The 25,729-nt window shown below is 45.8% G+C and overlaps 1 pseudogene; it reads left to right on the top strand.

Annotated features, from left to right (window-relative positions):
• The first annotated feature begins 11,829 nt into the window (after positions 1-11,829).
• LOC119295104 lies at positions 11,830-18,287 on the top strand (annotated as a pseudogene).
• Positions 18,288-25,729: the final 7,442 nt, after the last annotated feature.

Raw genomic sequence — 25,729 nt, 5'->3', positions numbered from 1 at the left:
TTGTGATCAATAGATAGTCATGGTTTCCTGGCTATGGACATTGGATGTCGTTGATAACGGGATCACATCATTAGGAGAATGATGTGATGGACAAGACCCAATCCTAAGCATAGCACAAAGATCGTGTAGTTCGTTTGCTAGAGCTTTGCCAATGTCAAGTATCTCTTCCTTTGACCATGAGAGCGTGTAACTCCTGGATACCGTAGGAGTGCTTTGGGTGTATCAAACGTCACAACGTAACTGGGTGACTATAAAGGTGCACTACAGGTATCTCCGAAAGTATCTATTGTTTTATGCGGATCGAGACTGGGATTTGTCACTCCGTGTAAACGGGGAGGTATCTCTGGGCCCACTCGGTAGGACATCATCATAATGTGCACAATGTGACCAAGGGGTTGATCACGGGATGATGTGTTACGGAACGAGTAAAGAGACTTGCCGGTAACGAGATTGAACAAGGTATCGGTATACCGACGATCGAATCTCGGGCAAGTAAAATACCGCTAGACAAAGGGAATTGTATACGGGATTGATTGAGTCCTTGACATCGTGGTTCATCCGATGAGATCATCGTGGAACATGTGGGAGCCAACATGGGTATCCAGATCCCGCTGTTGGTTATTGACCGGAGAACATCTCGGTCATGACTACATGTCTCCCGAACCCGTAGGGTCTACACACTTAAGGTTCGATGACGCTAGGGTTATAAAGGAAGTTTGTATGTGGTTACCGAATGTTGTTCGGAGTCCCGGATGAGATCCCGGACGTCACGAGGAGTTCCGGAATGGTCCGGAGGTAAAGATTTATATATAGGAAGTCCTGTTTCGGCCATCGGGACAAGTTTCGGGGTCATCGGTATTGTACCGGGACCACCGGAAGGGTCCCGGGGGCCCACCGGGTGGGGCCACCTGCCCCGTGTTGGAAATATGCCCTAGAGGCAATAATAAATTGATTATTATTATATTTCCTTGTTCATGATAATCGTTTATTATCCATGCTAGAATTGTATTGATAGGAAACTCAGATACATGTGTGGATACATAGACAACACCATGTCCCTAGTAAGCCTCTAGTTGACTAGCTCGTTGATCAATAGATGGTTACGGTTTCCTGACCATGGACATTGGATGTCGTTGATAACAGGATCACATCATTAGGAGAATGATGTGATGGACAAGACCCAATCCTAAGCCTAGCACAAGATCATGTAGTTCGTATGCTAAAGCTTTTCTAATGTCAAGTATCATTTCCTTAGACCATGAGATTGTGCAACTCCCGGATACCGTAGGAGTGCTTTGGGTGTGCCAAACGTCACAACGTAACTGGGTGGCTATAAAGGTACACTACGGGTATCTCTGAAAGTGTCTGTTGGGTTGGCACGAATCGAGATTGGGATTTTGTCACTCCGTGTAAACGGAGAGGTATCTCTGGGCCCACTCGGTAGGACATCATCATAATGTGCACAATGTGACCAAGGGGTTGATCACGGGATGATGTGTTACGGAACGAGTAAAGAGACTTGCCGGTAACGAGATTGAACAAGGTATCGGTATACCGACGTGATCTTGACGTGAGCACATGCCTTGACGTGATCTTGAAGGTGTTCAAGATGGATCAGTCAAAGAAGGAGTTCTTGCCTGAGTTGTAAGGTATGAAGTTAAGACTTAAAGCTCGACCATGGCAGAATAGAGAGAAAGGAACGAAGGTCGTCCCCTATGCTTAAGACATAGGCTCTACAGTATGCTATGCTGTGTACCGCACCTGAAGTGTGCTTTACCATGAGTCAGTCAAGGGGTACAAGAGTGATCCAAGAATGGATCACAGGACAGCGGTCAAAGTTATCCTTAGTAACTAGTGGACTAAGGAATTTTCTCAATTATGGAGGTGGTAAAAGAGTTCGTCGTAAAGGGTTACGTCGATGCAAGCTTAACACCTATCCGGATAGCTCTGAGTAGAGATACCGGATACGTATAATGGAGCAACAATTTAGAATAGCTCCAAGTAGAACAGTTATTTGGAATAGCTCCAAATAGAACGTGGTTGCTGCATCTAGGAGATGACATAGAGATTTGTAAAGCACACACGGATCTGAAAGGTTCAGACCCGTTGACTATAACCTCTCTCACAAGCATAACATGATCAAACCCAGAACTCATCGAGTGTTAATCACATGGTAAATGTGAACTAGATTATTGACTCTAGTAAACTCTTTGGGTGTTAGTCACATGGGGATGTGACCTTGAGTGTTAATCACATATCGATGTGAACTAGATTATTGACTCTAGTGCAAGTGGGAGACTGTTGGAAATATGCCCTAGAGGCAATAATAAATTAGTTATTATTATATTTCCTTGTTCATGATAATTGTCTTTTATTCATGCTATAACTGTATTATCCGGAAATCGTAATACACGTGTGAATACATAGACCACAATATGTCCCTAGTGAGCCTCTAGTTGACTAGCTCGTTGTGATCAACAGATAGTCATGGTTTCCTGGCTATGGACATTGGATGTCGTTGATAACGGGATCACATCATTAGGAGAATGATGTGATGGACAAGACCCAATCCTAAGCCTAGCACAAAGATCGTGTAGTTCGTTTGCTAGAGCTTTGCCAATGTCAAGTATATCTTCCTTTGACCATGAGAGCGTGTAACTCCTGGATACCGTAGGAGTGCTTTGGGTGTATCAAACGTCACAACGTAACTGGGTGACTATAAAGGTGCACTACAGGTATCTCCGAAAGTATCTATTGTTTTATGCGGATCGAGACTGGGATTTGTCACTCCGTGTAAACGGAGAGGTATCTCTGGGCCCACTCGGTAGGACATCATCATAATGTGCACAATGTGACCAAGGGGTTGATCACGGGATGATGTGTTACGGAACGAGTAAAGAGACTTGCCGGTAACGAGATTGAACAAGGTATCGGTATACCGACGATCGAATCTCGGGCAAGTAAAATACCGCTAGACAAAGGGAATTGTATACGGGATCGATTGAGTCCTTGACATCGTGGTTCATCCGATGAGATCATCGTGGAACATGTGGGAGCCAACATGGGTATCCAGATCCCGCTGTTGGTTATTGACCGGAGAACCTCACGGTCATGTCTGCATGTCTCCCGAACCCGTAGGGTCTACACACTTAAGGTTCGATGACGCTAGGGTTATAAAGGAAGCTTGTATGTGGTTACCGAATGTTGTTCGGAGTCCCGGATGAGATCCCGGACGTCACGAGGAGTTCCGGAATGGTCCGGAGGTAAAGATTTATATATAGGAAGTCCTGTTTCGGCCATCGGGACAAGTTTCGGGGTCATCGGTATTGTACCGGGACCACCGGAAGGGTCCCGGGGGCCCACCGGGTGGGGCCACCTGCCCCGGGGGGCCACATGGGCTGTAGGGGGTGCGCCTTGGCCTACATGGGCCAAGGGCACCAGCCCCAAGAGGCCCATGCGCCTAGGGAACCCTAGAGGGAAGAGTCCTCAAGGGGGAAGGCACCTCTGAGGTGCCTTGGGGAGGATGGACTCCTCCCCCCCTCTTAGCCGCACCCCTTCCTTGGAGGAGGGGGCAAGGCTGCGCCTCCCCCTTCTCCCCTGCCCCTATATATAGTGGAGGGGAGGGAGGGCATCCATACCTGAGCCCTTGGCGCCTCCCTCCCTCCCGTGACACCTCCTCCTCTCCCGTAGGTGCTTGGCGAAGCCCTGCAGGATTGCCATGCTCCTCCATCACCACCACGCCGTTGTGCTACTGCTGGATGGAGTCTTCCTCAACCTCTCCCTCTCTCCTTGCTGGATCAAGGCGTGGGAGATATCGTCGAGTTGTACGTGTGTTGAACGCGGAGGTGCCGTCCGTTCGGCACTAGGATCATCGGTGATCTGAATCACGACGAGTACGACTCCATCAACCCCGTTCACTTGAACGCTTCCGCTTAGCGATCTACAAGGGTATGTAGATGCACTCTCCTTCTACTCGTAGCTGGTTTCTCCATAGATAGATCTTGGTGACACGTAGGAAAATTTTGAATTTCTGCTACGTTCCTCAACAGTGGTATCAGAGCTAGGTCTATTGCGTAGATTCTTTGCACGAGTAGAACACAAAGTAGTTGTGGGCGTTGATGTTGTTCAATATGCTTACCGTTACTAGTCCAATCTTGTTTCGACGGTATTGTGGGATGAAGCGGCCCGGACCGACCTTACACGTACTCTTACGTGAGACAGGTTCCACCGATTGACATGCACTTGGTGCATAAGGTGGCTAGCGGGTGCCAGTCTCTCCCACTTTAGTCGGAACGGATTCGATGAAAAGGGTCCTTATGAAGGGTAAATAGCAATTGGCATATCACGTTGTGGTTTTGCGTAGGTAAGAAACGTTCTTGCTAGAAACCCATAGCAGCCACGTAAAACATGCAAACAACAATTAGAGGACGTCTAACTTGTTTTTGCAGGGTATGCTTTGTGATGTGATATGGCCAACAAGAATGTGGTGAATGATATGTGATGTATGAGATTGATCATGTTCTTGTAATAGGAATCACGACTTGCATGTCGATGAGTATGACAACCGGCAGGAGCCATAGGAGTTGTCTTTATTTATTGTATGACCTGCGTGTCATTGAACAACGCCATGTAAATTACTTTACTTTATTGCTAAACGTGTTAGCCATAGAAGTAGAAGTAGTCGTTGGCGTGACAACTTCATGAAGACACGATGATGGAGATCATGATGATGGAGATCATGGTGTCATGCCGGTGACGATGATGATCATAGAGCCCCGAAGATGAAGATCAAAAGGAGCAAAATGATATTGGCCATATCATGTCACTATTTGATTGCATGTGATGTTTATCATGTTTATGCATCTTGTTTACTTAGGACGACGGTAGTAAATAAGATGATCCCTTACAAAATTTCAAGAAGTGTTCTCCCCTAACTGTGCACCGTTGCTACAGTTCGTCGCTTCTAAGCACCACGTGATGATCGGGTGTGATGGATTCTTACGTTCACATACAACGGGTGTAAGACAGTTTTACACAGCGAAAACACTTAGGGTTAACTTGACGAGCCTAGCATGTGCAGACATGGCCTCGGAACACGGAGACCGAAAGGTCGAGCATGAGTCGTATAGTAGATACGATCAACATGAAGATGTTCACCGATGATGACTAGTCCGTCTCACGTGATGATCGGACACGGCCTAGTTGACTCGGATCATGTGATCACTTAGATGACCAGAGGGATGTCTATCTAAGTGGGAGTTCATAAGATGAACTTAATTATCTTGAACATAGTCAAAAGACCTTTCTGCAAATTATGTCGTAGCTCGCGCTTTAGTTCTACTGTTTTAGATATGTTCCTAGAGAAAATATAGTTGAAAGTTGAAAGTAGAAATTATGCGGACAGTAGAAAGCTTATGTCCTTAATGCACCGCTTAGTGTGCTGAACCCCAAACGTCGTTTGTGGATGTTGCGAACATCGGACATACACGTTTTGATAACTACGTGATAGTTCAGTTAAATGGTTTAAGTAGAGGCACCAAAGACGTTTTTCGAAACATCGCGGAACATATGAGATGTTTCGAGGGCTGAAATTGGGATTTCAGGCTCGTGCCCATGTCAAGAGGTATAAGACCTCCGACGATTTTCTTAGCCTGCAAACTAAGGGAGAAAAGCTCAATCGTTGAGCTTGTGCTCAGATTGTCTGAGTACAACAATCACTTGAATCGAGTGGGAGTTGATCTTCCAGATGAGATAGTGATGTTTCCCCAAAGTCATTGCCACCAAGCTGCTAGAGCTTCGTGATGAACTATAACATATCAAGGATAGAGATGATGATCCTTGAGGTATTCGCGTTGTTTGACATCGCGAAAGTAGAAATCAAGAAGGAGCATCAATTGTTGATGGTTGATGAAACCACTAGTTTCAAGAAGGGCAAGGGAAAGAAGGGATACTTCATGAAACGGCAAATCAGCTGCTGCACCAATGAAGAAACCCGAGGTTGAACCCAAACCCGAGACTAAGTGCTTCTGTAATAAGGGGAACAACCACTGGAGCAAGATTACCCTAGATACTTGGTAGATGAGAAGGCTGGCAAGGTCGATAGAAGTATATTCGATATACATTATGTTAATGTGTACTTTACTAGTACTCCTAGTAGCACCAGGGTATTAGATACCGGTTCGGTTGCTAAGTGTTAGTAACTCGAAATAAAAGCTACGGAATAAAACGGAGACTAGCTAAAGGTGAGCTGACAATACGTGTTGGAAGTGTTTCCAAGTTTGATGTGATCTAACATCGCACGCTCCCTCTACCATCAAGATTAGTATTAAACCTGAATAAGTGCTCTTGCACCTAAAGGAATGGTTTATTGAATTTTGATCGTAGGGATACACATTTTCATGCCAAAAGATATAAGATAGTAATGATAGTACCACTTACTTGTGGCACTGCCATGTAAGTCATAATGGTATAAAACGCATGAAGAAGCTCCATGTTGATGGATCTTTGGACTCACTCGTTTTAGAAAAGTTTGAGACATGCGAACCATGTCTATTGGTGTATACGCATGAAGAAACTCCATGCAGATGGATCGTTTGGACTCACTTGATTATGAATCACTTGAGATATGCAAATCATACCACATGGGCAAGATGATTGAAAAGCCTCGTTTTCAGTAAGATGGAACAAGATAGCAACTTATTGGAAGTAACACATTTTGATGTGTGCAGTCCAATGAGTGCTGAGGCATGAAGTGAATATCGTTATGTTCTTACTTCACAGATGATTCGAGTAGATGTTGAGAATATTTACTTGATGAAACACAAGTCTGAATTATTGAATGGTTCAAATAATTTCAGAGTGAAGTAGAAGATCATTGTGACAAGAGGATAAAATGTCTATGATATGATCATAGAGATGAATATCTGAGTTACGAGTTTTGGCACACAATTGTGGAAATTGTTTCGCAATTAATACCGCCTGGAACACCATAGTGTGATGGTGTGTCCGAACATCATAGTTGCACCCTATTGGATATGGTGCGTACCATGATGTCTCTTATCGAATTACCACTATTGTTCATGGGTTAGGCATTAGAGACAACCACATTCACTTTAAATAGGGCACCACGTAATTCCGTTGAGATGACACCGTATGAATTATGGTTTAGAGAAACCTAAGTTGTCGTTTCTTAAAGGTTTGGGGCTGCGACGCTTATGTGGAAAAGTTTCAGGATTGATAAGCTCGAACCCAAAGCGGATAAAATGCATCTTCATAGGACACCCAAAACAGTTGGGTATACCTCCTGTCTCAGATCCGAAAGCAATATGAATTGTTTCTAGAATCGGGTCCTTTCTCGAGGAAAGGTTTCTCTCGAAAGAGTTGAGTGGGAGGATGGTGGAGACTTGATATGGTTATTGAACCATCACTTCAACCAGTGTGTATCAGGGCACAGGAAGTTGTTCATGTGGCACCTACACCAATTGAAGTAGAAGCTTATGATAATGATCATGAAGTTTCGGATCAAGTCACTGCCGTACCTCGTAGGGTGACAAGGATACGTACTACTTCAGAGTGGTACAGTAATCCTGTCTTGAAGGTCATGTTGCTAGACAACAATGAACCTACGAGCTATGGAGAAGTGACGGTGGGCCCAAATTCCAACAAATGGTTAGAAGCCATGAAATCCGAGATAGGATCCATGTATCAGAACAAAGCATGGACTTTGGTGGACTTGCCCGATGATCGGCAAGCCATTGAGATAAATGGATCTTTAAGAAGAAGACGAACGTGGACGGTAATGTCACCGTCCATGAAGCTCGACTTGTGGCGAAGAGTTTTTTCACAAGTTCAAGGAGTTGACTACGATGAGATTTTCTCATCCGTAGCGATGCTAAGAGTCTGTTGGAATTATATTAGCGATTACTGCATTATTTATGAAATCTTGCAGATAGGATGTCAAAACATTGTTTCCTCGACGATTTTCTTGAGGAAAGGTTGTACGTGATACAACCGGAAGGTTTTGTCAATCCCGAAAGATGCTAATAAGTATGCAAAGCTCCAGCAATCCTTCTAAGGACTGGAGTGAGCATCTCGGAGTCGGAATGTATGCTTTGATGATGATCAAAGATTTTGGGTTTGTACAAAGTTTATGAGAAACTTGTATTTCCAAAAAGGTGAGTGGGAGCACTATAGAATTTCTGATGAGTATATGTTGTTGACATATTGATGATCAGAAATGATGTAGAATTTCTAGAAAGCATATAGGGTTATTTGAAAGGTGTTTTTCAATGGAAAGCCTGGATTAAGCTACTTGAACATTGAGCATCAAGATCTATAAGGATATATCAAAATGCTTAATAATACTTTCAAATGAGCACATACCTTGACATGATCTTGAAGGTGTTCAAGATGGACCAGTCAAAGAAGGAGTTCTTGCCTGAGTTGTAAGGTACGAAGTTAAGACTTAAAGCTCGACCACGGCAGAATAGAGAGAAAGGACGAAGGTCGTCCCCTATGCTTAAGACGTAGGCTCTTCAGTATGCTATGCTGTGTACCGCACCTGAAGTGTGCCTTGCCATGAGTCAGTCAAGGGGTACAAGAGTGATCCAAGAATGGCTCACAGGACAGCGGTCAAAGTTATCCTTAGTAACTAGTGGACTAAGGAATTTTCTCAATTATGGAGGTGGTAAAAGAGTTCGTCGTAAAGGGTTACGTCGATGCAAGCTTAACACCTATCCGGATAGCTCTGAGTAGAGATACCGGATATGTATAATGGAGCAACAATTTAGAATAGCTCCAAGTAGAACAGTTATTTGGAATAGCTCCAAATAGAACGTGGGAGCTACATCTAGGAGATGACATAGAGATTTGTAAAGCACACACGGATCTGAAAGGTTCAGACCCGTTGACTAAAACCTCTCTCACAAGCAGAACATGACCAAACCCCAGATCTCATTGAGTCTTGATCACATGATGATGTGAACTAGTTTAGTGACACTAGTAAACTCTTTGGATGTTAGTCACATGGTGATGTGACCTGTCAGTGTTAATCACATGGTGATGTGAACTAGATTATTGACTCTAGTGCAAGTGGGAGACTGTTGGAAATATGCCCTAGAGGCAATAATAAAAGTGTTATTATTATATTTCTTTGTTCATGATAATAGTCTTTTATTCATGCTGTAACTGTATTATCCGGAAATCGTAATACACGTGTGAATACATAGACCACAATATGTCCCTAGTGAGCCTCTAGTTGACTAGCTCGTTGTGATCAACAGATAGTCATGGTTTCCTGGCTATGGACATTGGATGTCGTTGATAACGGGATCACATCATTAGGAGAATGATGTGATGGACAAGACCCAATCCTAAGCATAGCACAAAGATCGTGTAGTTCGTTTGCTAGAGCTTTGCCAATGTCAAGTATCTCTTCCTTTGACCATGAGAGCGTGTAACTCCTGGATACCGTAGGAGTGCTTTGGGTGTATCAAACATCACAACGTAACTGGGTGACTATAAAGGTGCACTACAGGTATCTCCAAAAGTATCTATTGTTTTATGCGGATCGAGACTGGGATTTGTCACTCCGTGTAAACGGAGAGGTATCTCTGGGCCACTCGGTAGGACATCATCATAATGTGCACAATGTGACCAAGGGGTTGATCACGGGATGATGTGTTACGGAATGAGTAAAGAGACTTGCCGGTAACGAGATTGAACAAGGTATCGGTATACCGACGATCGAATCTCGGGCAAGTAAAATACCGCTAGACAAAGGGAATTGTATACGGGATCGATTGAGTCCTTGACATCGTGGTTCATCCGATGAGATCATCGTGGAACATGTGGGAGCCAACATGGGTATCCAGATCCCGTTGTTGGTTATTGACCGGAGAACGTCACGGTCATGTCTGCATGTCTCCCGAACCCGTAGGGTCTACACACTTAAGGTTCGATGACGCTAGGGTTATAAAGGAAGCTTGTATGTGGTTACCGAATGTTGTTCGGAGTCCCGGATGAGATCCCGGACGTTACGAGGAGTTCCGGAATGGTCCGGAGGTAAAGATTTATATATAGGAAGTCCTGTTTCGGCCATCGGGACAAGTTTCGGGGTCATCGGTATTGTACCGGGACCACCGGAAGGGTCCCGGGGGCCCACCGGGTGGGGCCACCTGCCCCGGGGGGCCACATGGGCTGTAGGGGGTGCGCCTTGGCCTACATGGGCCAAGGGCACCAGCCCCAAGAGGCCCATGCGCCTAGGGAACCCTAGAGGGAAGAGTCCTCAAGGGGGAAGGCACCTCCGAGGTGCCTTGGGGAGGATGGACTCCTCCCCCCCTCTTAGCCGCACCCGTTCCTTGGAGGAGGGGGCAAGGCTGCGCCTCCCCCCTCTCCCCTGCCCCTATATATAGTGGAGGGGAGGGAGGGCATCCATACCTGAGCCCTTGGCGCCTCCCTCCCTCCCGTGACACCTCCTCCTCTCCCGTAGGTGCTTGGCGAAGCCCTGCAGGATTGCCACGCTCCTCCATCACCACCACGCCGTTGTGCTGCTGCTGGATGGAGTCTTCCTCAACCTCTCCCTCTCTCCTTGCTGGATCAAGGCGTGGGAGACATCGTCGAGCTGTACGTGTTTTGAACGCGGAGGTGCCGTCCGTTCGGCACTAGGATCATCGGTGATCTGAATCACGACGAGTACGACTCCATCAACCCCGTTCACTTGAACGCTTCCGCTTAGCGATCTACAAGGGTATGTAGATGCACTCTCCTTTCTACTCGTTGCTGGTCTCTCCATAGATAGATCTTGGTGATACGTAGGAATTTTTTTGAATTTCTGCTACGTTCCCCAACAAGCAATGCAGAGGAGAGAGCCAGGATGCCGCCCCCAAGTGCATCGGCGTTCGATATCATCAGCTGGGGAAGGGCGGAGGCGAAAACTCCAGCTGGCAAGGCAAGGTGGGAGTGCTTGAACGGTCGGATGCCGACCAGCGTTCTGCCTCCGCCTGAACCAGTAGATCCGCTGCCGTATCTGTCTCCACGGCCAGCCCTAACATACGAGAGGGGGAGGTTTACCCGCACTATAAACATTTCTATTGCATATGCATCTATGGTTTAGTAGGGGTTGTCAAACTATGTAGACAAGTTTGCTATTTGCTATTTTGTACTTACGAATCTATGTGTAAACTGTTTGATATTTGCTACGTGGAACCTTTACTAATATGTGAGCTCATATTTTGCTATTTGTGAAACCATATGAAACTTGTGACAAAACAAACAATCAAATAAAACTTGTAAAAACCTAAACCCATAGGACCCTACCGCCAAGACCTACGGTGGTAGGTTCACGCAGGCTACCGCCAAGACCTACGGCGGTAGGTTCACGCAGGCTACCGCCAAGACCTGCGGCGGTAGGGTGTTGCGCTGGCCGTTAGCTAACGGCAGTGGGCCGTCCATGCCACCGCCGGAAGCCCTGGCGGTAGCCTGCGTGAACCTACCGCTGTGCTCTTTGACGGTAACAAAAGGGTCAGATGTCAAAAAAAAAATTAAACTGAGGTCAGATCTTGATTTTGTTTGATAAAAGGGTCAAAACACGAAATTTTGCACCCAGCAATGGCTTGATGCGTTGCATCGTTTGAGAATCGTCCACAGCGCGTCGGCTGTGTACTCCTAGCAGCGTTCATCTTTGATTGAGTGGGCTAATTTTAGCATGGCAGTTGACCACGGCTCGACGACAGTCGTGTCTGCACTGTTTCACGGGGGTTCTTCCACCTCCCCAAGCAGCCATTACGATTCTGCCCCTCACCTCACTCGTCCGCCACCACGATCGGCGCCGCCGCCCGCCTCCTCCAGTCCTCCTCTCGGACGGAGACCAACCAGGGCGAATGGCTGCGCCGGCGAGCGAGGACGAAAGCAAGGACGTGGACGCCTTCCTGTCGTCGTGCGCGGCGTCGAGCGAGGCCGCGTATGCCACCGCCGAGGCCGTGCTCGAGCGCCTCCAGGCCCGCGCCTCCCGCGCCGCGGCCCGACGCCGCCTCGGCGCCATCCGCCGCCGCTTCGACGCCGGGCAGGAGCACTGCTTCCGCACCTTCCACTTCCGCGACGTCGTCGTCGACCCGCACCTCCAAGGTCGGTCCCCCGATCCTCTCATATCACCTTTCGCGGAAATCGGCCGTCTGGCCGTGGAAATTTCCCGGACTGCGACGAATCAGGTCTTGATGATTAGATTGCGTTACTAATAAAGAAGTAAGAGTACAGCTATGCGTGCATGACAATGATCTTGTTTATGGTCACGTCTATGGGTTATTGTAGTACTTATTAGGTAAGCACGTGGGCGATTCTACTGGAGTATCAACCAAACCATGTGGCGGCCTATAATGTTGTTGACTAATGTAAGCGCCAGGTGTCCCTGGACTGCAATTGTGTATGAGACTATGAGTGTGTAATTTGCGCAGAGACTTGACCCCCCTGCTCCTTATGCAGGGAACACTTCAGTCTCGCTTGTTGAATAATTCAAACTCTCTGTTTTGGACTTTTGGTGTTCATATAAAATGGAAACAATGGCACTCTGGATCTGTCTGAAATAGTTTACTTGATGAGATTTATTTAACTTTTAAGGTTGCTTCAGTATTCGGTACAACACATAATGTGATGCGCCTCCTTGCGTGAGGTTTACTCTGTTAGTGTATCTGATCCCTAGCACTTTTTTTTACAGACACTTGTTTAGAAATATATGCATATACTATTTGTTTTTGTAGGAACACGTTTTTTTTGGTGACTAGTTGGAGCCAGATTTATGTGTGTGAGAAAGTGAACCAAAAACAGACACTTTTTTTTGTGTGTGTGTGTGTGAGCTAGTTGCATTCAAAAATATGGCTTCAATGTGACCACCTTCTTTTCTTGTGGAAGTTTGATAGTTATAGAGGATCAACTGAAGTTCACATGAGATTAGCACACAGCAAGGCATTGATCAAATGAGGTACTCAGAGAAATGTTTTCATGGCCTCTAAGCATCTTTTTTTTTCATTCTTTTGTGTAAGCTGCAGAGTTTGGAGGTTGATGTTATCTATTTTTCTTCTTACAATTCATCTTTGGCAGAACAATCCTAACTGCAGCGATCAAACTTATTGCAGTAAGAGAAAAAATAGGGCATAGCCTACACACTTTGAGAATGTTACTATCAATTTTTCTCTTCTAATTTATCAACTGCTTCTAGGGTTCAAGCAAAGCACGAAGCTAACAATGATGGAGATACCTAGCATTTTCACTCCTGAAGATTGGTCCTTCGCTTTTTATGAGGGCCTTAATCAGCATCAAGATTCCACTTCCAGGGATAAGACGTATGCAGAGCTGGGGTGTGGCAATGGTTGGATATCTATTGCGCTTGCAGAGAAATTGTCCCCTTTGAAGGTGGTTTTCTCTAGTTCTGTCAATAATTTATCTTATATCGTCATTGCTACAGAACTGGGAGCCACATCAGTTATACATTTACTTTGCTTTAATGATATAACACTTTTGGTACCTCTGAGGAAAATAATATCTACCGAGCATATTTTATTCAATTTTGAGCAAGGATCTAGTATAATACCGCACATTGTTCCAACCATGCTGAGCATCGTGTCCTTTTTTCTTGAACTGAGCAGTGTGTCCTTTAAAGCAGGAAAGAGGGAAGTAACATCCAATTAGATTTTGATCCACACATGTTAGTCAAACAAATTAATTTGCAAGCAGCTAGTTGTTACCTTCATAGTCCAGCCGTTGTTTCTGTCAGAACCCAAGCTGAGTATTGTTTATTTCTGTCAGAACCCAAGGGCCATCAATATTGCATGGATAAATCTGTACTTGAATGCCCTAGACGACAATGGTCTCCCGGTCTATGACAGGGAGGGAAAAACATTGCTGGATAGAGTTGAATTCCATGAATCTGATCTTCTTTCATACTGTATAGATAACAAGATAGAACTTGATTGCATTGTTGGCTGCATACCACAGGTACGGTTAGTTATTACTGTATCATGAAAGGAAATTATAGTAGACCAGAATTGAAAGAAATTGCTCACTCTCGAAATCTGCTTTTCAGATTCTTAACCCCAATCCAGAGGCAATATCAAAGATTATGACTGAAAATTCAAGTGAGAAGTTTTTGTACTCCTTGAGCAACTACTCTGCTCTTCAGGTAAGTAGAGATATATCTTCTTCATGATTATCACTTAAGGAGAATGTATTGACATGTGTAGGACTGTAGGAGTACCAGGAGTATATTTCTTGATTGCTCTTTGAAGTAACTACATTTTGTATATAACCATATATAAGAAAAAAATGTCTTCGGAGTGTATGCTATTTCCTTGTAGGCATGTGTTGCTAGGTCTGATATAATTAAATAATTTTTATAAATAATATAGGATCTGTACTGAAAACTTGGTCCCACTAGTATCATAATCAATTTAACACTTTAACTGGATGGTTAGGAAGGACAGGACTGGCAGTCTACATTAAAAGGGCAACTAGGCTAAATGCTGGATACTAGAATAACTCTTTTGGCAGTATTCCATGTTTGAAATTCCTCACCCCGACCTCAACCTTTTGCACAACTTCATTTTGTTGCAACATATCTCTTTTGATCCCTATAAATAGAAGTTTTTGTCAGTTGCTAAGCATTTCATCATCATTTGACATGATGCACACATAGTATTAATCAAGACAATGTTTCATATGATGGCTGAATGTTCTATTCCATTTCCCTTGTGCTTATTTGTTATGTTTGTAAACTTGTTGCATCTCTTACCTCCAGGTTTTTTTTGAGGACCAATTTGGCCTCGGGTCGATTGCTCGGGCAGTTGAAGAAGGGATAGCTGTCATAAAGCCTATGGGTATCATGATATTCAGCATAGGAGGCCGACCAGGTCAAGGTGTCTGTGAACGCCTATTTCTACACCGTGGATTCCATATCAGTAAGCTCTGGCAAACAAAAATTATGCAGGTATCAATATTGTGAAACCAGGAAATCTTTCCATGCCAGCATTATGTTCTGGTTTTAGTAGGGCATAGATTTTCCATTTCTTGCCTCATAGTATCATATTACAATTTGATATTCTTGTTTGGGATCATCACCAACTAGTTGATAATTTTCCATGCTGCCGGCACTGATATTTCAGCTTTAGTTGAAATTGAACAAAACAGCCCACATCAATTTGAATTTTTTATGGACCTTGTCGGGGATCAATCTGTCTCTGCACGCACAGCCCAGGCATACATGAAATCTGGTGGCCGTGTTTCACATGCTTTGTCTGTGTATAGCTGTCAACTTCACAAACCCATTCAGGTTCCTTCACACTCTCTTTAGATTTGTAAAGTAAACAATACAGTGATGGAAGTAGTACTAATTCAGACGATTTTCAGGTGAAGAAATTGTTTGAGATTCTTAAAGATGGGTTCAATGAAATCAGCAGCTCCCTTGATTTGTCCTTTGATAATGATTCGGTTGCTGCTGAAAAAATGGCCTTCCTAGTATACCTTGCTAGTTTTTTGAAAGAGAATAAGTCCAATCCTTGTGAGCCTCCATTTGGATGTTTAAACTTCCGGAATCTTGTTGCTGAATTTATGAAGAGCTACTACAACATCCCATTAACTTCTGATGTAAGGCTTCTTAGTTGCGTTCGCTTATACCAGAAATTCATAGGATCAACTTATTTGCCGCTTCTATCATATGCTTCATATGATCCTCCTTTTTTTTCTGGTGCACCAGAATGTTGCTGTATTCCCTTCTCGTGCTGTTGCCATAGAAATTTCTCTTCGACTGTTCTCACCGGCGCTTGCAATTGTGGATGAACATCTGACTAGACACTTGCCGAAGCAATGGTTAACATCCTCAGCAATTGAGGTACTCCCTGTGTGTGGCCCATGCATGCATATGCAGCTTGTGAATGTAGTGCAACACTTCTTCAAGCAACACCCAGTCTGTACTACTTAATGGTGCAATGTTCTTCTTCTTTAAAAAAAATTGTTCGACGGGAATAATGGAAAAGGCATGCCTGTTAGGTGAAGAAAATATGATGATTCAAGAATGTTGATGTTAATGCTTCTTCTTAAAATTTCAGGGAAGAGCAGATTGTAACCATGCTAAAGACACAGTCATTGTAATTGAAGCACCACGCCAATCAGATTTGCTGATTGAGTTGATCAGGAGACTGAAGCCTCAGGTGGTTGTTACTGGCATGGCTAAGTTTGAGGCTATCACCAGTGATGCTCTAGTGAATATACTAAGTGCAACAAGAGATGTTGGTTCCCGGCTGTTCGTAGATATTTCAGAGCATCTGGTGTTGTCTAGCCCGCCAAACTCTAATGGTGTGTTGAAGTATCTTGCTGAGAACACCCTACCTTCGCTTCGCATGCAGTTATACTCTGTGGTCTAGTAAAGGATCAGGTGCCTATAACTTTACCACATCAATTTTGTTCCATGGTGGATCGATCTCTCATGTCTCCTTTTAACTATGATTTATTATGATGAGTTAAATACCTTATGTGTCTCATCCTGACGCCCTGACCCCACTGGGGGATGTGTATATGTGATCAATGGTTGGTCTTATACATTAAAGACGATCCTACACTGTATTTGAACTTCTCTGCATTCTTACACCTACTTTAGAAACTTCCTAAATATTTTAATCTGCATGTGCTCTACCTTATTTTGGATTATTGTGCAGGTTTATTCTGATCTGGAAGTTGGATTATTGTGCAGGTTTATTCTGATCTGGAAGTTGGTTTTGCCATATCTGAGGATGAAACTGTCTATAAGGCGTTGTCACAAACTATTGAGCTATTGGAAGAACATACTTCTGTGATCAGCCAGCAGTATTATGGCTGTCTTTTTCGCGAGCTACTGGCATTCCAAATTGACAGCCGGCATGCACAGCGAGAGGTAATCATATCTTAACTCTCCCAGTTTTCCACTCATCCTCATGATAATGGAAAACTGTTCTGTCTAATGGTGCCAACAGTGGACATTCCTCTCAGCATAACTCAGCCATCTAGTTGGATGGTACTCAGAGTGAACAGCTAAATATATTAGTAGGATGACTGATTATGTTCCATGATGTCTAACTATGAGTAATAATAATAATGTGCCCTGGTATCTATGGAATATCGCACTTCAAAAGAAAGGGGGCCTATGCAATATCTTTTGACCTTAATGTTTATTTTTTGGTTAGGCTTTTGATGTTTGCTTGCTCTTTTGTAGAGACAACCTGCAGAAGTGATACCTCAGAAGATGATAGGATTTTCTAATTCAGCTATGTCAACCCTAAAAGAAGCTGAATTTTTCGTTCCTGATTCCAAGGAATCTAGTATCATTCATATGGATCTAGACCGCAGCTTCTTGCCAGTACCTTCTGTGGTGAACACTTCCATTTTTGAAAGTTTTGTTAGGCAGAACATCACGGATTCTGAAACTGATGTTCATTCGGCATTAAAAAGCTGGTGAAACATTACTATGGTGGTTTCCTAGGAGACTGTTATGCTGACAGGTTAGATGGCTTCGGTATGGAAATTATCTATGGAAGCACCTGTGTTGCACTCTTCAACAAGCTTGTTCTTTGCTGCGTGCAAGAACAAGGTACCTTCTTTTTCCCTTTGGGCACCAATGGGCACTATGTCTCAGCAGCAAAGTTTATGAACGCAAACATCTCGACCATTCCAACAAATTTAGATTCAGGATTCAAGATTGAACCAATGGCTCTAAACAAAGCTCTAATTGAGGAAGAAAATTGGGCCTGGGTCTATATTTCTGGCCCTACAATTAACCCTTCTGGTTTCCTGTACAGTGACAAGGAGATACGAGATCTGCTTTCTATTTGTGCTATGCATGGAGCTAGGGTAGTGATAGATACCTCCTCCTCTGGTCTGGAATTCCAAACCGACCACTGGGCTTGGAGGAATTTGGAAAGATTTTCTTATAATGTTTGCTTAGATCCCCCATTCACAGCTTTTATGCTCGGAGAGCTGTCCCTTGGGCTGACTGTGACTGGCCTTGATTTCGGGTTTCTAATTTTCAATGACCTATCTGTCGTTGAACATAATCTTGCAAACTTGAGTCAGCCAGATAGCACATTGAAGTACACTTTCAGAAAGCTATTGGATCTTAAGAACAAGAGGGATCAACACTTCTCTAATCTCATCATGGAGCAAAAGGAGACACTAAAAAATCGTGCCGACCACTTGGCAAAGGTTAGCCTTTTGTAACATTCTGAACTGCCCTCTTAAAATTGTACTCCCTTCCAGATCTTAGTTTCACAAAGAAAGATTGGCAGAACCTTATTAGCGTAATCTGAGTAACTTGAGTTCATGTTGACAATCATTCCATCGAAAATCAGTTTGATCTGTACTATTACATAGAAATTGTAATATACGGGCAAAAAAAAACCTCGGTCGTCCCTGTCCAGGGCGACTCGACCTAAATCTAGTGCCGCCGCCCGCAATCCCCTCCCCCTCACGCCGCTGCCGGAGGATGCCGTCGGGCGAGGCCCATGTCGACGGCGGCGACAAGGTGCTCTCTCGCGGCGACCCTAGTTTTGTGGGCGGAGGAACTCCGCGGCAGCCGCTGTGTCCCGGCCCACACGGGACTGGGCGAGCGGTGGCGTTCTGCGGGTCAAGCTGGTGATGGCGGCGTTGTGGCGTGCTTGGGATAATGGTCCCATCCAGATCGTGGCTGCGGCTGTGTTGGGTGGCACGAGCCGCTTCCTCGCCGGCTTGGTGCACGATGGTTCTTCTTGACGTAGTGTCGGACGGATCTGGAGGGGCGGCGCGAGAGGAACCACAACAGACTGGTGGTCGGGGGTACCCCGGTGACTTCGATGGCGGCATACAGGCAGGTGGCTCATAGGCGTGCTACCTGGTGTCGCCGGCGGGTGCCGTTCCTGGATGCATCGTCGGTCAGAGGACTAGATCCAGGCGGGATTGGGCCTTGCTGCCGGAGATTCTCTGTAGCGCCCAAGATGCGATTCTATCCCAATTCATGATTGGGGCACAACCGCATTTCGAGCGCATATCAAGGTGGATATCATTACAACATACCATGTACTGAAAAGATGAGAATACCATATAAAGGCTTACACTCGCCACAAGCTACAACATGAATACATCAATATATTGCAACCATCATACAGAAGAGAGCAGGATCCGACTACGGATGAAATCAAACGAAAAAGAACGACATCTACCCTGCTAATTTCAGGCTCCATCCGGAACCCATCCTATGATAAATGAAGAAGAACTCCAAAAGCAATCAAGCATTGTTCTCACGTCAGATCATCGCATTACCTGTACCTGCACCTGTTGTTGTAGCAAACTGTGAGCCACAAGGACTCAACATCTCATCACCATGGGTATCAAAACTAGCAAAGCTTAATGGGTATGGAATGGAGAAGTGGTGAGGTTGCAGCAGCACTAAGCATTGTATGGTGGCTAACTTAGGACTACAAGAGTAAGAAGAGTAAACTACGCATAACGGTCGCAATTAGTAATGATCAATAAGTGATCTTGAACTACTTACGAGTCAAACATAACCCCACCGTGTTCTCTTCTCGAACTCACTCGAAAATAGACTATCACGGTTACACACGCGGTTGGTGTATTTTATTTCGGATCTGGTGTCAAGTTCTCTACAACCGGATATTATAAATTTCCAATCTGCCACTTTACCGCAGGCACGGCTCGAAAAGATTAAATCCTACAGGGGTGTCCCAACTTAGTCCATCTTAAACTCTCACGATCCGCGGAGGAAAAACCTCCATCTCGGGGCAACCCGATCAAACTCGGAATCCCGGTGCACAAACATTTCGACAATGGTAAAACAAAACCAGCAAGACCGTCCGATGTACCGACAATCCTGATAGGAGTCACACGTATCTCGTTCTCAGGGCACACCAGATGGGTCAGACATCGGGTTGTCTGAGACCCTGGTTGCCCATGGGGCGCCAAACATCGCCCAGTTTGGACCAATACTCATGAGGAGCACTGGCCCGAGTTGTTGATTAAGAGTCCTCGGGTGCTAGCCGGTCCTTATGCAAGTTTTAGTTATTAGGCAAATGGTAAAATCAAAGTTGGGCCTTGCTGGAAGAGTTTTATTTAAAGTAAACTGCCAAGGGGGCCCATAAATCCCGACTGTGTAAGGAACGCAAATCAAGGAACATAACACCGGCATGACGGAAATTAGGGCGGCAAGAGTGGAACAAAACACCAGGCAAAAGGCCAAGCCTTCCACCCTTTACCAAGTATATAGATGCATTAATTAAATAAGAGATATTGTGATATCTCAGATATCCATGTCCTAACATGGAACAACCTGCAATGCACCTGCAACTAGCAGCGCTATAAGAGGGGCTGAGCAAGCGGTAACATAGCCAAACAATGGTTTGCTAGGATGATGGAAAAGGTTAGAGGCTTATCATGGCAATTTGGGAGGCTTAATAAACAAGTGGTAGGTAGTGTGACATAGCGATAACATCGAGACAACTAGCAATCAAAGTTAGTAGTGGTATCCAAGGTAATGGTCATCTTGCCTGAAATCCCGCTAGGAAGAAGACCAAATCCATGAAGTAGACGAACCAACCTAGTCGAACGAATCCTCACAATCGCGACGTAACCGGAACTATCGAGAAGAAGCACAACCGGAAAGAAGCAAAAACACGGTAAACACGCTAGCATAACCATGGCATGATGCACAATCAAGTATGATGCATGCCCGGATTAATGAGTCATGGCATGGCAAAGTGCAACAATCAAAAACTACAAATCAAGTGGAACTCAATATGCAACGAGTTATATATTGACGAAACACCACATTTAAGTATTTTGTTCACTCTTGTTTAAGCTACTCATCAATATTAGATGTTGGTTAACATGACAAGAGATGAAGCATAATTAACCTACCTATCTAGGCAATTTAAATGAGGCTCGAAACAACAAACAACAATTCCGAAAAATCCCCATGTGCATATTTTGGATTTGATACTGTTCTGCTCTATACACAATTTTAGAGCTATTAAACATGCAAAGTAATGCCAGTATGTTAATCTATACATTTTCTACCCCATTTACATATAAAGTTTATTTAATTCAGAGCCACGGTTAATTAGTTGTGAAATAAACCATTTTAACATGTCATTTATGCAAATGAATGCAAACATCAAGTTTAAACATTTTAACATGTATGAAAGTTGCAAATTATGGAAGTACATGAAAATCTAAGCATTTTACGTATATGGTTTGTTTAATTCTGCACAGTTATGGAGTTATTATATGCATGATCTAGAGGGACTTTTGTAAAACAGTTTTCCCTAGATAATTAACAAATTTGTTCAGCAGAAAAAAAATGAACATGCCGAAACTGGCTACGCGCTGGATCTGTGGGGGCTCACCATGGGCCAAGGCCCAGCCGGTGGAGAGGTTTGGGGCAGGCAGAGCCAGCTGGATGCGGCTATAGGGCCGGCTCATGGCACGCAGCCCAGGCGCCTGGGGCGCGGTCAACACTCGGGACAAGCGAGCCGCTGCTGCAGAAGATGACGGTGGGGGGTCCTGGCGACGGGATTGGTTGGAACCGGCCAGAACATGGTGGATTCGACGGATGGGCGGCAGAGCAGAGGAGATTCGGTCCAGATTGGGGCCAGACGAACTTGAACGGCGGCTTGACAAACTGAAGGAGGCGGCGGCCCTGGCTCCTTGGCGGGCGGTGGCTGCTCGGACTCCCGCGGCAACGAAGCAGAGGAACAATGACATGGCACGGCAACGGGAGCTCCTGAAGAGGCCATTCATGGCGGGCTGCTGTAGAAGTGCCTGAGAGAGAGAGAGAGAGAAGATGCGTGAGGGAGAGAGAGACAGAGGAAAAGAGAAGGACGGGAAGGAAACAGAGGAGAGGGACGCGACGGTCCTGCTGGAACTGGTCGCGGCGGCGGAGCTGACGAGGCAGCGGTCCGCAAGAGGGCACTGCTGCTGGTGCCGGCGTTGTTGTTGGAGGAGCTTGGGCCAGTTGGGGCCTTGGGCGCAAGCGCTCTCGCTCGGGAGGAGCTCCTGTGGTCGTGGACGAAGGCGGCTGCGAAGACAAAGGACGACAGGGTGGCGGCTCGGGGAGAGTTGCGGGAGAATTGACGCTGGTCAGGGAGCTTCTGCTCCGGCGAAGATCCGGCGGGGTTCGGGTCCGGGCGTGGACTGGATCGAGGGGAAGGTGGAGGCCGGTTGGGTGGATCGTGCAGGGGAGATCCCGAGGGGGATTTGGTGGAGTGGCGGCGGCGAGGGACAAACCTCCTTGAATTTAGGGTTTGGTCTGATTTAGTTAGGGGTTGGACTATATATGGAAAAGAGGGGAGTTTGGATCATCCGATCGAAATCAGATGGTCGATATAAAATGCTACGAGAAGTTCAAATGAGAAACCGAAGATGTTTTAGGGATGTTTGGGGATGATTCGAACTCATCAGTCATGAATGGTCGGTTCAGATTCGGGGAAGTTTCAGATGCGCACGTGAGGGGTCTGAGAAAGGTCAACAGAGACAAATGAGAAGCGGCATTACGAACAAATGCAAGCTTTATGAAAAACATGCGGACACAATGCTCATGATGACATGATGAAATGCAACAAACAATTAAAACACACGACGGTAATGAAAAACATGAAAGGCGTCTGGAGCGTCGGTCTTGGGTCGTTACATTCTCTCCTCTCGGGGACATGCAATCCAACTCTATGCTAGTGATGTCTGCACAAAGGTGCTCCTTTGGTGGTGATCTCGTGTTGCGGTGGTGGCGTGGTGGCAATTTTGGATGCCGGGGCCACCATTGGTTTGGCTCTCCGCGAGTAGCATGGTGAGTGGTGTTGGCAATGTGCTTCGACCATGTGGGTGGCGAGGTGCGTTGTGGTGGGCGATCAGTGGTAGTCGTGGGTTAGTTGCTGGTTTGTTGCGGTCGGTCCCCGACGGGGAGGGGCTTGTGCCTTGTTCCCACGACGTGGTAGGGGGGTCGGGCCGAGTGAAAGCTTTGCGCCATGGCGGCGGCGGCGGTAATGCCCGTGGGTGTTACGCTCCTGTTGGGGCGCCGCTTTGGTCGTCTCCTTGCCCTCCGACACTCCGGGTGAAATCCTTTGTCTACCTCGATGGACACGGCGGCGGCGGCGCTTCATGTCGTGACCCTCTTGGGGGCTTCGCCGATGAGTGTGGATACTCTGTGCTTCTTCTCGGTGACAGACGTTTCGTGGTGGTTTTGTAATGACCCGAGACCGTCGCTCCAAATGCCTTTAATGTTCTTCATTACCGTCATGTGTTTTAATTGTTTGTTGCATTTCATCATATCATCATGAGCATTGCATCCACATGTTTTCATAAAGCTTGCATTCATTCGTAGTGCCGCTTCTTGTTTGTCTCTGTTGACCTTTCTCAGACCCCTCGCGTGCGCATCCGAAACTTCCCCAAATCCGAACGTCCCAGTCATGACCGATGGGTTCAGATCATCGCCAAACATCCCTAAAACATCTTCGGTTTCTCGTTTGAACTCCTCATAGCATTTTATATAGACCGTCTAATTTCGATCTGATGATCCAAACTCCCCCGTTCTCCGTATATATAGTCCAGCCCCTAACCAAATCAGACCAAACCCTAAATTCGAGGAGGTTTGTCCCTCGCCGCCGCCACTCCACCAAATCCCCCTCGGGATCTCCCCTGCACGGTCCACCCAACCGACCTCCACCTTCCCCTCGACCCATTCCACATCCGGGACCGAACCCCGCCGAATCTTCGCAGGAGCAGAAGCTCCCTGACCAGCACCGGTTCTCCCGCAGCTCTCCCGAGCCGCACCCCGTCGTCCTTCGTCCAGGCGCCTTCGTCCACGACCAAAGGAGCTCCTCCCGAGCGGGAGCGCTCGCGCCCGAGGCCCCAGCGCCCTCTTGCGGACCGCTACCTCATCAGCTCCGCCGCCGCGACCACTTCTAGCAGGACCGTCGCATCCCTCTCCTCTGTTTCCTTCCCGTCCTTCTCTTTTCCTCTGTCTCTCTCCCCCTCATGCATCTTCTCTCTCTCTCTCTCTCTCAGGCACTTCTACAGCAGCCCGCCATGAATGGCCTCTTCATGAGCTCCCTCGCCGCGGCATGTCACCGTTCCTCTGCTTCGTTGCCGTGGGAGTCCGAGAAGCCGCCGCCCGCCAAGGAGCCAAGGCCGCTTCCTCCTTCAGTTCGTCAAGCCGCCGTTCAAGTTCGTCCGGCCCCGATCTGGACCGGATCTCCTCTGCTCCGCCGCCCATCCGCTGAATCCGCCACGTTTCGGCCGGTTCGCGCTGACCTCGTCGCCAGGACCCCCTGTCGTCGTCTTCTCCATCACCATGGTCCTTTTGCCGTTTCTTTTCTTCAAACACGATAGCAGCAGCGGCTCGCTCGTCCTGACCGTTAACCGCGCCCCCAGCGCCTGGGCCGCGTGCCGCGAGCCGGCCCTACAGCTGCATCCAGCTGGCTCATCCTGCCCTAAACCTCTCCACAGGCTGGGCTTTGGCTCATGGTGAGCCCCCAAAGATCTAGCGCCTAGCCAGTTTCGGCTTATTCATTGTTTTTTTCTTCTGCCGAACAAATTTGCTAATTATCCAGGGAAAACTGTTTTATAGAAAAGTCCCTCTAGTTCATGCATATAATAACTCCATAACTGCGCATCAGAATTAAACAAACCATATATGTAAAATGCTATGTACTTTCACAATTTGCAACTTTCATCCATGTTAAAATGTTTAAACTTGATGTTTGCATTCATTTGCATAAATGACATTAAAATGGTTTATTTTGTAACTAATTAACCGTAGCTCTGAATTAAATAAACTTTATATGTAAATGGGGTAGAAAAATGTATAGATTAACATGGTAGCATTACTTTGCATGTTCAATAACTCTAAAATTATGTATAGGGCAGAACAGTACCAAATCCGAAATAGGCACATGGGGATTTTTCGGAATTGTTGTTTGTTGTTTCCGGCCTAATTTAAATTGCCTAGATAGGTAGATTAATTATGCTTCATTTCTTGCCATGTTAACCAACATTTAATATTAATGAGTAGCTTAAACGAGAGTGAACAAAATACTTGAATGTGCTGTTTTTCCACTTAATTTGTAGTATTTGATTGTTGCACTTTGCCATGCCATGACTCATTAATCCGGACATGCATCATACTTGATTGTGCATCATGACATGCTTATGCTAGCGTGTTACCGTGTTTTTGTTTCTTTCCGGTTGTGCTTCTTCTCGATAGTTTCGGTTACGTTGCGATTGTGAGGATTCGTTCGACTACGTTGGTTCGTCTACTTCATGGATTCGGTCTTCTTCCTAGCGGGATTTCAGGCAAGATGACCATTACTTTGGATACCATTACTATCTTTGATTGCTAGTTGTCTTGATGCTACCACTTGTTTATCAAGCCTCCCAAATTGCCATGATAAGCCTCTAACCTTTTCCACCATCCTAGCAAACCATTGTTTGGCTATGTTACCACTTGCTCAACCCTCTTATAGCATTGCTAGTTGCAGGTGCAGTGCAGGTTGTTCCATGTTGGGACATGGATATCATGAGATATCACAATATCTCTTATTTAATTAATGCATCTATATACTTGGTAAAGGTGGAAGGCTCGGCATTTTGCCTGGTGTTTTGTTCCACTCTTGCAGCCCTAGTTTCCGTCATACCGGTGTTATGTTCCTTGATTTGTGTTCCTTACACGGTCGGG

This window comes from Triticum dicoccoides, chromosome 4B (assembly GCF_002162155.2).
Source record: "Triticum dicoccoides isolate Atlit2015 ecotype Zavitan chromosome 4B, WEW_v2.0, whole genome shotgun sequence".
In the NCBI taxonomy this organism is placed as follows: Eukaryota; Viridiplantae; Streptophyta; class Magnoliopsida; order Poales; family Poaceae; genus Triticum; species Triticum dicoccoides.
The sequence above is the reverse complement of the archived record's forward strand: the minus strand, read 5'-3'. Positions and strand labels throughout refer to the sequence as shown.